The 19,082-nt window shown below is 39.4% G+C and overlaps 1 protein-coding gene and 1 long non-coding RNA gene across 12 annotated transcripts in view; both read right to left on the bottom strand.

Moving 5' to 3' along the window:
• ppfia2 (PTPRF interacting protein alpha 2) overlaps nt 1-19,082 on the bottom strand; it is a 195,631-nt gene that overhangs the window by 130,286 nt on the left and 46,263 nt on the right. The window lies entirely within an intron of this gene.
• LOC121814469 lies at nt 17-3,190 on the bottom strand. Its single transcript, XR_006054373.1, has 2 exons — nt 452-3,190; nt 17-345 (listed from the first exon to the last, which is right to left on the bottom strand). It is a non-coding gene; the product is annotated as an uncharacterized LOC121814469 (long non-coding RNA).

Genomic DNA, 19,082 nt, shown 5'->3' with positions numbered 1-19,082 from the left:
TGTGTGTGTGTGTGTGTGTGTGTGTGTGTGTGTGTGTGTGTGTGTGTGTGTGTGTGTGTGTGTGTACTGTTCAAGAAGATATGTAAATAAGATGATAGTATATAAAAATGGAGTTCACTAAATTACATCCCTAACTGTTATGAAACATAAGCTAGGCAATACAAATTTTTCTTTCCACGACTATGAGTGCAGAAGATATTAAAGATAAACCAGAATTATAAATCAAAATTAAATGGCATTAAAAACTCATGATGTACAAACATATACCTTTATAGATGTGTGTACTCTGCCATGAGGCCATGCAGCTCATGATACGATATCCTATATATATACTGGAAGTCTGTGCTTTGTCATGGTTTTGGAACTACAAATAAGGCACTCATTATGATTTTGCTTATTTTTCTTCCTGCATTCATACTGTATATATTTATACCCCATTACAGTCTTGGACGATCACACTAAGCATGGCTAAGGTTTCAATGATGTCGCCGATGAGGTCGGCATAAGTGCAAGTAATCGCTGTGAGCCGAAACCTCAGGCTTCAGATTGGTCTAAACACATAGTTTCAGACATTTTGCTCTGCACTATGATCTTTATGATGTCATTGAAAGCGGGTATCTGTGATATGGTCATGTCAGGCACATTGCACTGACCAAAGAAGCCAAATGCTGTTTAAATCTTCTGTTTATGAGGGACAGCCAATCAGGAGAAAGTTGGCTTGAAGGCAGGAGAAAGAAGCTTATTGGCTTGTTTAAGCAAACGGGTGACAGCAGCACAACTAGTGTTTTATTTCCTTTGGATTAGAATTTAAAGATATTCGGTGGATGTTTTACCACTAGTTGAACTGAAGTTTCCACATGTGACTCTTGTTCTGTGCACTCTGCTGCAGTGGTCACAGTGGTTTCACTCTTCCAATAATCTCTCGACTGGCTGTGATAAAGCTCAGGATATCATGTATGCAAACTTTAATAGTTGGATTATTTGTTTTGCATAATGGGTGGGAAATCAGAGTTGCCCCTGATGCATCCATCAGAGTGTGAATGTGTGAATGTCTATTTAAAAGCACTTGTATGAATGTGTGTGTGAATAGACGAATGAGTTTTGTAGTAAGAAATTGCTTTGAGTGCTCATATTGAGTAGAAAAGCACTAAGTACCAGGCCATTTATTATTTAACGCAATAACAACAACTGTAGTTGTAGTTATTTAGAATAATAAAAAAGTAAATAATTTAAAAAAAGAAGCTCTGACTCACGCAATTGTTTTGGGATCTGTCCCCCCAAACAACAGCCAGAGACCGCTTTTTAATTCTAAGCAGGAACAAAGTCAAAGATGAGGAAAAAGGAGCATATTCATACATATAATATATGACCAGCTATATTGCTCATTGCCCTTTGGAAAATTTCAGGTTCTTATACCGGTTAAGTTGCTTTCACCAAAGCTGTACAGGAAGCAGAAACATTCTTTGACACATCCCTTTGGAAAATGGTCTGAAAAGGAGATTATGTCTGTGGGTTGTCGTTTGAAAACGCCGCCTATACGCTAGCTCCAATAAAGAAGCATTTTGACAAGGATAAAAACCACATGGAGTGCTGAAGGAGATGAAGCTCAACTATTCTGAGCTCTCAAGGCCAGTAAGGATTTGAGGATTCATCCCTGTGGATAAATGACCTCCACACCCCAGTTCCTTTATTCCTGACAGTGGATACCAAAAGAAGAAGAGGGTAGTTTCTCATTCGTGGACATCCTGTGGATCACTCATCCCTCTTTAACACTCTACATGAAAAATATTATCAGGATTAAAAAAAGCTCAGTCTTGAAAATGTAAAAATCATAGGAACAAACCTCGTGGGTAAACCTGAGACAAACAGTCCTTGTGTTTTCAAATATAGCTGTTTTTCATGTGGCCAAATCACACCCCATACTGTATTTTTAGCTCTTCCAACAAAGATCCTGGTGACAGTTACTGTATTTATTTACTCATGCATAAAATAATACCGACAGAGCGACTTCAAAGATGCACTTGTAGAGTCCGTTGGGGAAGTAATCAAACTCAGAGCGAGCAGACAGCCCAGAAGCAGGTTTTCAATCATACAGAGCAGACTAACACTGCATTATAAACATGCGGTTTGACTGCCTCAATGGAGTTTGCTGTTGTGCTCAGCACTTCTAAAGAAACACGCTGATTTGGGTGTGTGAACTGTCGATCATTGTTTTCAGTGCAGCTATTCATGTGCATATGCTGACTGGCAACATCCGGAGGACGGCGTGTTATTTTCTCTGCCGAAATAGAATCTTACAAGAAAAAGGGAGAGGAAGAGAAAATTATGGATCTGCTTATTAAACATTTCATCTCTGCTTATACATCCTCACATACAAAGTCCTGAATGATCTGGCCCTGTTCCATTTTAAGGGCCCCATAGTCCCATATTATCATAATAGAGCACCTTAGAGCTCCAGGAGTTTCCAAACATATAACAGAAGGAAGAGCCTTCAGCTGTGGAACCAGCTCCCAGTTCGGGTTGGGGACACACACATAAGCTCTATTAATACGATTATATTCAAACTTTATTTTTTCCTAAAGCTCACAGTTGGATCAGGTGGCCCTGAACCATACACTACTTATGCAGCTACAGGCTCAAGTTGCTGGGGGACCTCTCATGGGTGTTTCTCTTCCACTGCCCTCTTTTCACTCTGCATGCATTTACATAGCACTATTTCATATCATTAACTTGTCCTGGTTGTCATCTCATGCTCTTCTTTTCTGCCTCCGTTTTCCTTTTTTGTTGGGATTCTCTCTCTAAAATTTTCCCTTTATAATATGAGGCTTGGATGACTTTCATCGCAGACCAGCAGTATATGAATAACTATACCTGAACATATAAATATATCCATAGATCAATAACTTATTTTTCTTAGTAAATGTATCTTATTGTATCCATCTAAATGAATGATAAAAGTTTTAAGGTGTTCGAGCTAACAGCATCTTATCCTAGCCAGCATACTATAGCAGTTATACTTTCATAATATTAGATTTGCACTGCGGAGTACAGTCACGTTAGAAACTACACCTTCTTAATCATAAGCTTTGCATATCAGAACATAATAATACCCATCCATGGTCCTCATCAGATTCTAAAATGATTTAAATACAACTTTAGGTCAGTGCAGAAGCAGTGTGTGTAAAAAAAAAAAAAAAAAAAAAAAGTGCATGAGTCAATCTCTTACAGTCGCACAGAAAGCAGTTAATTTATCAGTCTCACAAACTGCTGTGGAAGAATTTTTGCCCACTCTTCTTTACAACGATGATTCAGTTCATTGAGCTCTCCTAGAATCCCACCACAGTTTTTCTATCAGATTGCAATCTAGAGTTTCACTGGGTCACTGCGACACCTTGATTCTTTTCTTTTTTTCAATCATTTTGTTGTAGATTTGCTGTTGTGCTCTGTTTCATGTGCTAATTTGGGACAAGCTTTAACTGTATGACACATAGCCTCACATTTACCTTCACAATACCAGGAGCTCCTGGTCGACTCAATGACTGCAAGGTGTCCAGGTCCTAAAACAAGTCCAAATCATCCCCCCCTCAACCACTGTGCTGAGCAGTTGGTGCTAATATGCTGTGTTTGGTTTTCTCTAAATATGGTTCTTTACATATGGTCATGTCTCCACTTTGGTCTCTTTTATCTGAAGGATATTGTTCCAGAAACCTTGTGGTTTGTTCAGATGCAATTTTGCCATGTTGTCTCTAGAGAGAAGAGGCTTTCCCCTGGCAACGCCTCCAAACAAGCCATACTTGTTTGCCCTTTTTCAAATTACACTGTGATGAACTTTAACATTTCACATGGTATCTGAGGCCTGTAAACGGTAGCTCTTAGATTTGTTGCAGTTTCTTTGAGCATTGCATGGTCTGACATTGGGGTGAATTTGCTGTGACGTAACTCCTGGGAAGATTTGTGACACACAACCAAATGCTCTAGACCAGAAAACAGCCAAAACCTCTGCTGTTAGAGAGGTGGTCACACCAGCTGATGTTCAGTTAACCACATGACCTACCCTCTTAATTAATATGAAATCAGTAAGGTTGTGCTTAGTTTTCTGCAAACTGAATTGTGGCTTATTTTTTTTAGGTAAATAAACCACAACACTGTATTTAACTAATTTTAGAACCTGGTGAGAATCAGATAATGTTTTTATTATCTTGTGAGGAGGTGCTTTGCTGACCCACATCCACCCATCTACATTAAAGGGACGGCTGCTCCAAGCTGGTCAAGAAGGCTCACCAGCACCTCTTCTTCCTGAGGACTCTGAGGAAGAACCACCTGTCCTCAGACATCCTGGTGAACTTCTATCGCTGCACCATCGAGAGCATCCTGACCAACTGTATAACAGTCGGGTACGGGAGCTGCTCTGCCTCGGACCGGAAGGTCAACCCAACCACAACCACTAGCACTTTATAAAGTCTCTGTAGAAAGTAGCCACATATTTCACTTATCTTAACTGCACTACTGTATAATTCTGTATAAACAATCATTCTGTGCAATACGATAATTATAATTCTACAACAGTTTACAACTGTTTGCATATTTCTGTATAGCTTTATATTTCATATTTCTGTATAGTTTCATATTTATATCCCGTTCATAGCCTGTACATAGCTTGTATACCCACTACAGCCTGTACATACTTATAGCATATTCATAACATTCCATCATACCGTGAACATTGTAACATACCCATAATAGACCCATTTTTGTACCCTCATACCAATAACAGACCCATTTCTGTAATATATCTATATACCTATATTATTGCTAGTATATATTTTGTAATATATCTATATCATGGCTAAAGCACTTCTGGATGGATGCAAACTGCATTTTGTTGCCTTGTACTTGTGACATGTGCAATAACAATAAAGTGGAATTCTATTCTATTCTTTGTCTAAGGAGCTTGGAAAGAAAAGCGCCTGGACTTCTTTGAGTTGCTTGAAGACGTTTCACCTCTCATCCGAGAAGCTTCTTCAGTTCTAAGGTCAAATGGTGGAGAGTCCCAGATTTAAACCCAGTGGCAGTTTCCCCCCAAAAGAGGGACAAAGGACCCCCTGATGATCCTCTACCTAATCACATGAGCCAAGGTGTGAAAGCGGGTGTGGGCCACAATCAGCCAGGGTTTTGGGTGAGCTCATTGTGAAACCTGGCCCCACCCTATCATGTGATTTCCTGAGGTTAGATGGCCCAGGATGTGAGTGGGCGTTAAGGCATCTGGGTAGGGAACTCAAAACTGGATTATAGATGGCAGACAGTTGGTGTCGTAAACCAGCGCCTCTGTTCAAAGATGGTCGCTCACAGTGGACGTAAATGGCTTCTTTCACTCCTCTTTCAAACCATCTGTCCTCTCTATCCAAAATGTGAACGTTGGCATCCTCGAAAGAGTGTCCTTTATCCTTTAGATGCATTCTATTCTTTCTTTGTCACATGACTGTATATGACCATATTTGACCATATTTGATTTAAAACGTTTCTGTGGTCAATCACATAAAATATTCTAACACTTTTTAAATGTAGTATGTTTAAACACCATGGAATTTATAACTCAATGAAAAAAAACTTCTAGTTGAAACTGCTACTTTGATGCTTTTGGATGATTAGAAAAATAAAACTTTAAAAAAAATCCTACATAATGGCTGAGTCACCAAACACAGAGCACTGATGTGAATTCGCCCACATTTCATTCTTGCAAGTTGGCTTTGGAGTCTCATTAAAATGTCATAAGGCTTTTTCTGGATGCGTGACTTGCTTTAGTAACCACAGATTATACGAGACTTTGAAGCAAACAGCCCGACATCTTCTGTTTTACACAAAGCAAAACCTGATACAGTATTTAAAGACGCATAAGTTTTGCATCCTTTAGTGAGTGTGGGTTGATAAAAGTTTGAAAAAAGTAAAATGTTGATCTTTTCTGAAAGAGAGACGCATTTCTGTCAGTAAACAGCCTTAGCGGTTCAAATGTTGCATCATTCATTTTAACATCCACTCTTTGCTGAGTATCACGATGCTTTAAAGGCTCAGAAATAGTTTTTATGTCATCGCTTGTCAGAAGGAAATTCAGCCTGCTTAGTGCACTCTTGCAGGGCTCCTGCTGGGAATAACAGGGAGCTTGACTGTAGCTTCACTCTGATGTTTTTCCAGGATCAGTTTTGCTTAGGAGTCAATTTTATGCATTTAAATGTGATCATTCAAACCATTTCAAACAAGAGGACGCACCAGGGGCCTGCGTCAAAGCTTCCCGGGGCCTTTCTGTGTGGAGTTTGCATGTCCTCTCTGTGCTTGCGTGGGATTTTCCTCCCACAGTCCAAGAACATGTTAGGTTAATTCTAAAATGGCCATAACTGTGGAGATAAAGTTTGGGATGAAGTAGAGTACAGCACTCTGTTATTGTGGCTTGCAGTGTAAATTTTGGTATCCTATATTTAATTACACTTTTATTTTCTTTTATTGATTTGCCTAAAACTGCAGTAAACTATATAAAAGAAAATGATGCACATAAAACCCAGGAAACTTGTACGTAACATGGATACTCCACAAACTCTTTAATTTGGAGAGATTAAATACATTTGCAAAGCAGGAGTAAGGAGAAATGAAGTATACATGCATGTAAAACACTGCAAGTTTCCATTAATGAAGTGGCACCAAATATGTATACATTTTTGCATTCATTTTTTGTAATGACTCATTAAAGTTCAGAGCACCGATGTCACATTGCTTTATGTTTTTGTTTTGAACACCTTGCTTGGCTGGGACCTTTTTTATGTGGCGTTTAGATGTCCTCCATCTCTTTTGTGGGTTTCCTCAGGCGGCTCTGGTCTCCTCCAAAAGTCCTTTCCTGCTTTCAGGTTAACTTGTTAATCTAAAGAGGCCATGCGTTGTCTGTTTTAGCCATGTGATGGTTTGGGAGCCTGTCGTGTTTATACCCTACGTTTTGCGCAACATCATCTGGGATAGGCTCCAGCTACCCTGCATGTCTAATTAGATGAGGGGTCTCGCCAATGTGTTCTGAAGTTTTTGACATCGTGGCTTTCCCTCTTAGGATTTGATATTTGTATTGAAGTATCTAGTAAAGAAGAACCAAGACCAGATTTCTCAAGGTGGTTTGAGAAATGGAGCTGAATCTTGAGGAACAGGAAACACTTTATTTCACAGTACACCTGAGAAAACAGAAGCACTCCGAGCCTGTAATGCATCTGGCACAAATCAGAAAACCAGATTATACCCTTTGATTCTGCCTGTATGATGCTCAGCACGGAGATAAGTTAACATCTCGTACTGTCTCTGGGGATCTTGGGGACTGTGGTGCAGTCAGGTTTAGAGACTACAACATAATTAATCAGATTTCCTACAATCTAAGAACCAGTGCTTCACCCCCTCCACTGGAAATGAAAACATACCAGTAAAATAAAGGTTTTAAAGACGTGCATATTTAAAAAAAAAAACAAAAAACCCCTCTTTTACTTTAATACTGCTATCAATATCCAACACAATGTCTGTGTTAGTTCTGGTAATAGCTATAATGGCATGGGTTGGCTGACAGGTTAACAGGAGTCATGCTGAAGTTTTAATGAGTACTTACACATGCATAAGCACACACATACACACCTAGTGTCAGTCCGCTGAGGTCTGTGTGGGTGGCTGATACACGACATTTTAAAAAAGTACAGAATTAATAATAATACACACTCAATGCAATCATCAAAGTTTTGCTTCATCTTGAGGGAGCAGAAATATAAACCAGCCGTGAATGTAATTTTTTCCCACTGAAAGTCACTTTGTAAATTGAAAGATTTAATTTTTTGCAGAAACAAGTCTCGTGGTTAACATAAGCTGCAAAACAAGTCCACGCAGTTAACCGATCATTAATAGTGAATTTAGAAAGAAAGAATGGAAGGTGATTTAAAGATGTTTGACATTCAGTTTTCTTTGTGCAAATGGGGCCCGCTGAGAGAAAATCGAAGAGGATTCTTTCCTCTCTTCTATCAAAGACCATTATATGAAACTACATCTTAACTAGCGTCGTTACTGCCACATTTTGATCAAACTTCAGTTGGACGTGGACAAGCTTCAATCAGCAGTGGAGGTTCTTTCATGTGGCTGAAGGCTGAGAGCAAAGGAATCTAAAAGGAGACATATTGCACCGTAAAAATGACCTGGATATTGACACAATCAATCTTCTGGGACTATACGAGCACATCTCTTTTTATCCTCTATATGTGTGTGCCTTTCTGCTACCCACTCTTTCCCTTGATTGTTTTTACTTTATTTGCAAGTTCAGGCTCATCAGTCTTCTCCAGCAGCACAGGGGGAAGAAACAATCTCATAACTCTCTCATTACCGCCCCCAGCCTCATACTTCTGCCGCTCACAGATAACAGAAGAAAAAAAACCCTTGCTTTTGGGACACAAACTACCGTTTCTGCAGCAGTTTTGCTTTGCGATGCTGAAACCCATTAAGTAATCCAATAAAGGGGAGGAGAGAAAATAAGGTTAAAGTTCTCATGATAATGAAAAAAGGGCTTAAATTGAGCATATGTAATATTTTGGGTGAGTCCTGGATGAGGCCAAGAGGAAAAGAAAAAGTTATGACTACAGGGTGAGCAGAGATCCATGCTGTGCACCACAATATTTCTAATCTTGCTCAATTAACAGCTGAAAAATGACTTAATTTATGAAACAACCGTGTGCCACTGCTGTAGCGTAGCAAACAAAACTCTTGAAACAACTTAAGAAAGTTTGTTTTCAACCAAAATTCCTCAAAAGCTCATTAATAAGGTGGACAGATGGCCCACTTCGCTAAAGGCCAAGTCATCACGGCAGAGGTGATGGATAGAAATGAAAACTGTCTTCACTGTTTTTCTGAAAGAGCACAAACTGTCCCCAAGCAGACCGTCCATCCTCTGCCATGTGGACTTAGAGCACTATGTCTTCTGGCCTGTCGCCGGCAGCTAACAGAGATCTGCACTTGATCACACGACTTAATTGGCCTTCCCGGCAGTGCAAACGCACTCACGCAGAGGCAGAGCAAATGCAAACAAATGAAGGTTCAGAAAACAAGTTAAAGTGTCAAGAATCGGAGCACCAATTAAAAAGAGCAGGTTAAATCTGTGGTGCCAAGGTCAAAACAGCAGCGTCTAAATGTCATGTTCTTTTCATTAAACATCACGCCTTCATTTCAGCAAATATGGACTTTAGCGGCGGAGCAGCAGAGAGCAGCAAATCGTTTGTTCCCGTCTTTATTGGCGGTGGCAGTTGCGTTTAACCTCATAAAGACCATTTTGAAGTATGGGAGAGTACGCTGACACAAATGACTTGTGATGTTTAGCTTTGATTCACCCTTCACCGAGAAGAAAATTAATATTCAGCTGGTAAAAGTATCAAGAGAAATTGGCTCAGAAATGATCACAGCTTCATCATCTCTTTGCCAAGATCAATAGCTTTATTTAATGAATGTTTGAGACATGCTGGAGGATAATGGAGCAGACATACAAGTAATCGGCTGTGCTGTGAATTAAGCGTTGAATGAATTTTGTAAGGCTTGTGCAGCAAAGCTGAGCAGCAGAATGAAACACCAAACGACTTCTTGTTGTATAGCACCATCTCCTGGAAAAGTATGGAAGCATTCCAGCTCTTTGGCCTTTACATTCAAGACAAAGTCACCGAAAAATCTTCTATATTTACCTGTTCACACCTGTTCAACTTCTTTTTAACACAAATATCTATTCAGCCAATCACATGGCAGCAACTCAACAGGACCTGCTGAAGTTCTAAATGTGAATCAGGATGGGGAGAAAAGTTAGCTATAAAAATCGAAAAACCAAAAACTAAAAACAAACAAACAAAAAAGCCTCATTAACTGGTAAAAACTCACTTTTAAGCCAGCATAAGAAAATATGTTCATATCCCTGCTTCATGAAAAGCTGTCACCTGTCTTCTCTGGAGACAGGTTTTTTTTAGAGCTTCTAGTGTAGACAGTACATAGACAACATTGTTTATTAATGCAAATTAATGTTTCAAAAGAGGCAATTGAAAAAAAAAAGGTTTGGAGATTAATCTGTGACCAAAGACTCAAGGCTGACTGCTAAATCATACAACCAGATACCACAATGACCAATCAGTTATTTTTCACCTTTAACGACAGAATTGAAGTACAGACAGTATATCGCTTTTAATAGGGCGGAGTTTTCCTTTATATTGAATTTTACCTTTGTTGCTTGTGTTACCTGTTTACACCACAAGATGGCAGTGTCCTACAACAAAAGAAGCAGTGACTTGACTCAGGTTAATATCCAGCAGATATAAAAGAGACTGACTTCCTAAATGAGCTTGCCTAAGGCAGACACAGACGCCATAAATTTTCACTGTCACATCTTGAATTTGGTAGAGCTAACAATTTTTAAGATTTGGATCCAGTCTTGTCAGTAAATGTCAAACATATAATTTCAGTTATGATTTGATCTTTTATTTACTGTAATTTCTGAATTTCAAATGGTATTTTCTTTTAATTATACTGTGTTAAATCTCACAAACAGATTCTTATTTGTATTATTCAGCCAAATTAAATTCTGAGCCAGATCAGTGCTTTGAAGATGTCTTTTCTTTTTACCTACATTTTGTGCATTCACAGGCACCATCCATCATGGCTTGCGCCTGAAGTAAGGTACTTTCCTTCAGGAAAGAGAGCTGTTTGCACACATCTACTGTAATGTATATCCTCTGCAATCGATAGACACTAGTCATCACAAAGCTTTGTTGTCAGCCACACAATGAAGCATCCTCCCACAGAATCTATATGAGCAGCTCTCAAGGAAGCAGCAAATTACAGCAGCTCTTCTAATCCCTTGCAGCAGGGCTGCGCCCGACACCTCCAATCATGGACATCCCACCCACTTCCTCAAAAATGAGTCTTGTCATTTACTGGTCATTGTCTGACCAGGCAGGGTGTGTGGGGCAGTGGTTATGGTTGTGTAGTTATGTAGTATTGAGACTATGGCTGAATGTTATTTGAAAACACGAAGCTTGCCTTGAATTTTGACATTTTAAATAAAAACACAAAAATTGACATAAAACAGTTTTAATATCTATGTACACAAATAATGTGTGACATTAGCATCAGTATAATAATTTAAAAAAAAATTAAAAAGCAAATATCACAACAACAGCCCAACAATCATGTGACCCTCTTTGAGCAAGCGCTTTAGCAACAGTGGGAAGGAAAAACTCCCTTTTAACAGGAAGAAGCAAATACTGAAAAATGTAGCATTTTGAGAAAAAAAATGGTCGTTTTAAGATTGACGGCAGGTTGGACTGGAGGCACAAAAAGGCAAAGTTGGTTTTACTACAAAAAAAGAAGAACATTTTCCAACTAATTATGCTAACTCTTAACAAGTCAGTAACATGATTTGGAATAAAATGAACATGAGTGACTTTAAATATCTCACTACATCTACAGCACAAAATATCATCAGAAGATTCAGGAAATCAGGATGAATCTCAGATCTGTGCGCAAGGGACAGGGCAATACTGGATGTTGGTTATATTCGGACCCTCAAGCGGCACTGCATTAAAAATAGACATAAGTCTGTGCAAAACCACTGCATGTGCATACCTTGTTGTTAAAAAGCCTACATCTCTGAGGGCATAGGGGTGCATTAGCGCCTATGGAACTGGCAGCTTGAACATCTGGAAAAGCACCATTCATGCTGAAAGCCACATAGAGGTTTTAGAGCAACATATGTTCACATCCAGATAATGTCTTTTTCAGTTTTTTCAGTTTTTAGTTGGACAATGCCCCTTTCTGTCAGTGTAATGATGTTTAACTACATAGTTAATCCCTGCGATATCTCAATATAAGAAAGAGAAGTGTATGCTTCAGTTTATTGTTATGATAAAGAAGCCCTGCTGTGGTTAATGTAAGAAATCTGTCAGCTTGACTCTTTGGGCTTAAAATATAAGAAATAAATGTTTAAAATTACAGGAAATTCTCATAGCCCAGACTGTCCTATAATTATAAAATAGAACGTTTTTATTAATTAACAGAAAGTTTCGTATTTTTATTGTGCAATTTACTGTAGATACACTTCATCACTTTGGTGTAATATGAATGGCTGTCGGCGAGGTCTGTATCGGTAGGATAAGCTGTAAAATTTACAGTTATAAGTCCAAAACCTATGCATTCTGTCACATATCCTAAAGCCGTCCAGTGGATTGGATTGGACTGGCCCTTATATTTGACATCTGTTGTTTCAGCATTTGATAAGTTTTTGTTCTGCGTAGTATCTTAGCCCATCATAAAACCGCCCTCTTCTGAACAGAAACCTCTGATGTTTTGCTGGGCTCAGCTTGGAGCAGCTGGATGTTCTACTTATATATGCATATACAGTTTGGTCCATATATATTTGGACACTGACACAAAAAATTTTTTTCTACCTATTTACTGACACATATTCCAAATATAGTTATATAATGGACATGGACATAATGTGTAGACTCCCAGCGTTCATTTGAGGGTATCCACATTCAAATTGGAAGAAGGGTTTAGGACAGGGCCTTGAGGCCTGGAGTTGGACACCCCTGGTTTAGGAGTTTCAGCTCTTTATCATGTTCCACCCTCTTTTTAAAGGGAGCAAAAGTAAATGGACAGTTGACTTAAAGGCTATTTCATGGCCAGGTGTGGGCAATTCCTTTGTTATGCCATTATCAATTAAGGTGAGAAAATGCCCAGAGTGGATTTGAGGTGTGGTGCTTGTATTTGGGTGAACAGACAATATGCAGTCAAAGGAGCTCTCCATGCAGGTGAAACAAGCCATCTTTGAGCTGCAAAAACAGAAAAAACCCATCCAAGATATTGCTACAATGTTAGGAGTGGCAAAATTTGTACTGTTTGGTACATCCTGAGAAAGAAAGAAAGAAAGAAAGAAAGAAAGAAAGAAAGAAAGAAAGAAAGAAAGAAAGCACTGGTTAACTCAGCAACGCAAAAAGACCTGGATGTCCACGGAAGACAACAGTGGTGGATGATCGCAGAATCATTTCCATGGTGAAGAGAAACCCTTCTAACAACAGCTAACCAAGTGAACAACACTCTTCAGGAGGGAGGCGTATTGATATCCAAGTCTTCCATAAAGAGAAGACTGCATGAAATTAAATACAGAGAGTTCACTGCAAGGTAAAAGCCACTCATAAGTGTCAAGAATAGAAAGGCTTGATTGGACTAAAAAACTTCTAAAAAAGTCAGCACTGTTCTGGAAAAACATTCTTTGGACAGATGAAACCAAGATAGACCTCTGCCAGAATGATGGCAAGAAAAAACGGCTCATGATGCAAAGCATACCACACGGCAGTGGCAGTGTGATAGCTTGGCCATGCATGGCTGCCAGTGGCACTGGGACACTAGTGTTTATTGGTGATGTGACACAGGACAGAAGGAGCTGAATAAATTCTGAGGTGTTCAGAGACCTGCTGTCTCCTCAAATCCAGCTGCAGTCAAATTGACTGGGTCTCGCTTCAAAATACAGATGGACAATGACAATATTGCCAAAGCAACCCAGGAGTTTATTAAAGAAAAGAAGTGGAATATTCTTGATTGGCCAAGTCAGTCACCTGACCTTAACCAAACTGAGCATGCATTTCACTTGTTGAAGACTAAATTTTGGACAGAAAGGCCCACAAACGAACAGCAACTGAAAGCCTGGCAGGGCATTAAAAAAGGAGGAAACTCAGCATCTGTTGATGTCTATGAGTTCAACACTTTAGGCTGTCATTGCCAGCCAGGTATTAGGAATGAACATTTTTTTCAGTTATTAAACAACTGCATCTGAGTTGTTTCATTAGAAACAAAATAAGGAAAAAGTTCTTCCGGTCCAAGTATTTATGGACCTAACTGTATACCCATTTATCTGCTGAAACACTAATTTTACTTATGGTATTACAGTATCAGATATTACCGCCTACCATAATCAAAACACCTCAGCACTTAGCATTCTTCTCACCTTATCCCAGTCTAAAACTGTCCTTAGCCAGCTGAACACAGAAACATGCTCAGTCAGAGCTCAGGCTTTGCTGCTTTTCTCTGCGCATTAATGAAGTAGAAAATAACCTTTAGCTGTGTGACATTTCACAGCTCCAGCTATTGTACAGCATAAGCAAAATAATCCAGGAGGAGGTGTGAGCGATGATCTTGTGTACCCTTTTCTGATTCTAAATGCTGCTGAGTGCCCATATATTTGCACTTTTGCATGTGAGCTCTAGATACCACAAAGCTGCTTATATTATGTACAATATTCTGGGTTGTTGGTATCTAATGCCCCTTTCAGACATTAATTCTTTTCCTTTTCCTGATAGCAGTCATATGACCCCAGAGGTCTGACCGGGCTGGACCCAATAGGCTTCAATACGGTAAAATTCTGACAGTTCTATGTCATACTCGTCACGAAAACTAACCACTCGAAACTACTAATGAACCCACAAGTCACAGCATAAACTCTTTTGCCACATGTGAAAATCATGTCCATACCATGACTTTGTCTCTCAGTCATGCAGGCATGTTTAAATGAAGCAGTGAAGAAGATTCATGTAAAAATATCCTACATCCGAATGGCAAACGGCTCAAATCAGCAATGCCTCGCAATAACACAACGTCAGCTATGTTAGTTTCAATAAAATGCACAAAAACAAGTTAAGCATTTACAATTTAATTCATAAACCTGGCCAGTGAAATCAAAGTTGTGGGAAAACGACATGTTTGCAGTGTGCTATAACGCAGATCTCACGACCTGTCGTAAGACTTTTTCTCAAACACTTAAGTCTCTGGCAAATGGCCCAGCCAGGTTTCCTTCACTGCACTTGCCAGCTCCTCTTCATCTTTCTGTAATATTGGCTGCCATTGCACCCCAGTTTTATTTACTGCCGAGCATCCTTTACAGTTAAAAGCAGGCCTTTTACTGCGACACACAGCTCAGTTTGTCACACACAGCTCTGTGATCTTAAAAGGCTAAAACTCCACTTGATATTGGATGAGGAGGCGAAGCCCCCATTGCCACCCCACTTTGAGCTAAGACAGAAATGAGATGCCGAGCCAGGTGCACTCAATTTCCCAAATTAAAGTGCCTCCATGGGGCTTCTGTGGGATAGAGGAAGAAGTGACTGAGTAACCTCGAATAGGTGAGGCTGTGGATTATGAGCTTGTTTAAAGCTGCCTTGATTTTCACAGACATGCAAGCGCAGACAGTAATGCAAAATTAATCTAAAACAGAACTTGATACACCACTGCAAAGCTGCTTCTACTGTACATTTAAGTGTGAGGGTTGGGTCCAATTAACAATATATTAAAGTTTTCCTATAACTTGTCTTAATTATCCCAAATAAAAGTGTGACACTGAATTAAGTAGCTTGCTATCACCAGTGTGTGAATGTGTGCGTGAATGGGTGGATGACTGGATATGTAAAGCGCTTTGGGGTCCTTAGGGACTAGAAAAGCGCTATATAAATACAGGCCATTTACCATTTACCAATTAAGCTGATGAGTTAAAAATTATTGTTTTAACATAGAAAATGTCCAAAACGTATTCAGATGACATTAAAAAGCGTTTACCCGCTAAAAACTGAATATTTCAAAACTAGACCTAGAGGCTCGGTACAAAGTACTAAAGCAGGGCTCATACTGAGATCAGAATCATGTAAGTTGATATTTTCCTTTTCTGCTACATATGCCCAAATAATCTTTCCATAAATCAGAACACGCCACATGTTTGTCCAGATGAATATCTAGGCTTGCACCAAGCCAGCCATGACCTAAGAAGATTTACAGAACAAAGCAACAGCGCAGAAGAGATTTGCCTTGCAGTGAGCCCGAATCAATGGAAGTAGAAAGCTATTTACCTGTGGTGCAGGAGGGTAAACAAGGAGAAGGCCGTGATCCAAAGAAGAGGCAGCAAAACAAGAGAGAGAAAGGACAGAAGACATTAGACCAGTAAAATCAAAATGAGGGAAAATACAAGACTTTGTTGACATTTGCACAAAGCAAGTAAAAACAATGAATTCTTGTAATGGGGTGACTGAAATGAGGACGCTTCATTAATCGGTTCTGACTTATATTGGTTGTCATAAGTCACGCCCTGCAGCTGCTCACAACGACATCAGGAGATTTTAAACACATACAGTAGAACACAAAGACAAGAATGAAGGAAATGTAATACACACAAAGGAAACGACAGTGTTTGACCATCAAAATAATAACTTCAAAAAGAGCCATCTGTGTCTCTCTCAGCCGGGTGAGATCAGCTATCAGGGAGTGCAACACCGTGCGACACATACTCTCAGTTACAGTGAAAAACTAAGCGTGTAAACGTGTGAATGAACTTCACTAGACACGATTTTGACAAAGCACGCTCAGAAGTGTATAATCTTTTGCATGTGCGTGCTGGGGTTCTCCGTCTTTGTCTCGGGTATGTCTGAACAAAGCCATGTGGAATAAAACCATGTGAAAGTCAACTATATCTGTGCAAAACTCCCATTACGTTAACAGGATAATACCAAAGCCAGCAAAGTTACACATCTTATGCCTGAAAAAGGCTTTTCATCTATCTGGGTCTCTGCCTCTTTTTGTACCCTGCTCATCTTTTCCTTCTGTTCTCTGAATGTGAATGAATCTTGAAGAATCATCTTGTTACACCGCAGGCAGTTTTTGGGGTCGGGGGTTCGGGGGATCAGCTGATAAGTTGCCATGGACTCTGAAAATAACTCAGGATGAGGCCTCTTATCCCACTGACAGCGAGAAACTCTCAGTTTTGTTTTGTTTTTTAACCCACATTTTATTTTTTGACAAGCAAATTGCTCAGTTGCTCTGCACTCTGCCACTCCCCTCCCTCTCGTTCTCCTCTCCTTCTTCTTCTTCTTCGGTAAATTTGTGTCTTGTAAGTGCTTGTATGTGACGGTGGACAAGAGCAGCCCGTCCACAGGGGACTGGAGTCGAGAAATTGAAAGGGATGGAGAGGACAGAGTCACCCAGCGGAAGAAGAGCACAAACACGATTCACCTCTAAGGGCAAAAACACCGGCGTGTGGTTTTTGAGCAGCTCTTTGTCACGCAACACCCTCGCCCTCCTCCTCCTCTCATCTACTACTCTTGTAGTTTTGGGAATTTGGGAAAAGAACAAGGACACTAACCAAATAAACTGCATGCGGTTGTAGAGAGACTGCACAATATTTGTCCAGACCTTTTCATTTGTTAAAATGGGACTAGGATCCAACTAAATAAATATATATATATTTTTAAAAATGTCTAAAAACGATGCCAGGAATTGTTTTGCTGGAGATTTTGCAGCAGGAAGCAGCTAGCATGTTTTCTATCGCATGACTTTTTAGTGTTTTGACTATTTTAAATATCAGTGGTTAAAACTTCCAACATCGTAACATCCACTTTCTGCCATCATCTCTCTTTTCAAGCATACCTTTTAGTAATATTCGGGTTTCAGACTATTTATACTGATATTTGGCATCAATATTTAATATCCTAAAAATCTGATTGGAAAAAAAAGTGCAATAGAAAGTGTTGAATTTACAGTAGTTTGCAAAGGTTTCAGGCAGTTTAGATCTTAAGATTCTTACATCACACACTTATCATCAGGGAGGCATGTGATTGGCCCCAAATGAATTCTGCCGCATGCCAATGACCCCAAAGACATCCAACCAGAAGCTTAAAGGGATTATTCCAAATAAAATCAATCCAGAATCAGCTGATATTTTTATGCAACCTTCAGTGAAGCGTTGCAACATTTATGTTCACATGCTTTCTAAATTTGGGCATATCACACTGATCAAACAACTTCTCTAGAACATGTTGTGCTTGTTTGAGAATCTTTCAAAGTCGCCTCTGATAGTGCAAAATGATTACCGTGTTAGTTTGTCAAGGCACCAGCTAAGCTTCACGTGCTCACGACGGCCAGCTGGGAAAACCCTATTCTCATGACATCATGACCGGGCATGTTGTTTGTGACATCATCGAAAGGTTGAATTGAAACTTGCAAATATTTGTAGCTACAACATGTATATACATGTACAGGAGAGTTGGAGGTTTGGCACACTTTGGCGAGTGTTACAAAAATGACTGCATTAAAAAATTATTTGAATGCAATAAAGTACATAAAGCTAAGTTCTGCAGAATGCTTAGACCAACTTAAACTGGTATACCTTCAAGACAATCTGTGCTCTTTTAATAGCATATGGTACTCCTGAAAAAGAAACCCCCGCCCTACTAACGGTTGAAAAGATAACAAAATGTTTCAAATTTCACTGTAACATCAGTTACATTTTAAATAAACAGTAATACATTCAGCGATACAATAAGAAGGTTATTACACAAACTATCTAATGATTATAGTTTCAGGGTAATTTGCTTTGATGAAGTAGAATTACCAAAGAAAGCAGCAAATAGCCAGATTTCTCTGAGTGAGAATTCCTCAGTCACACAGACATCCCTTCTGTAACTAATGACCTCTATTTCTGTCACATGACAAGCCTTCTTAGACGCTTACACAACAATACACTCACAAATAAGGAGGGATTCGCATTTTTTCACATGCACACATACTGCAGTTGCTGACATATATCTCCTGAAAATGAACACAGTGTCAGTATGCCTCCTTGCTGCGCGGGGTTACCTTCTCGTCCTCTCATTATCCTCTCTCCTTCTCAGAAATGTCAGCCTTCTCACTGATACATTGCTTCTCATATGCTGCACTGTTTGGCATTTAAATATCAGTGTTGGAGCGCATACCTGAGCCGCAGCTTGCAAGAACTTAAGATGCAGGATTTAAAGGTCCGGTACAGCTGTAGCAAACTGCAGTGGGTCATGGCTTACCATGCATGACGCATGTGAATTGATAAATTTACAAAACTGTGATTGTAAAAGTTTATTTTGAGCATTAATAACACACAAAATAACCAAGTAGGCCCTTTTACATTATTAACTGTCTATTAACTGTCAATTGTAACTTCACTGAGTTGAATATACAAATTTTAGTTTTGAACTAGCTTGCTA

The sequence above is a fragment of the Haplochromis burtoni genome, unplaced genomic scaffold, assembly GCF_018398535.1.
Source record: "Haplochromis burtoni strain Fernald_Lab_line unplaced genomic scaffold, NCSU_Asbu1 Contig_49, whole genome shotgun sequence".
Lineage (NCBI taxonomy): Eukaryota > Metazoa > Chordata > Actinopteri > Cichliformes > Cichlidae > Haplochromis > Haplochromis burtoni.
The sequence above is the reverse complement of the archived record's forward strand: the minus strand, read 5'-3'. Positions and strand labels throughout refer to the sequence as shown.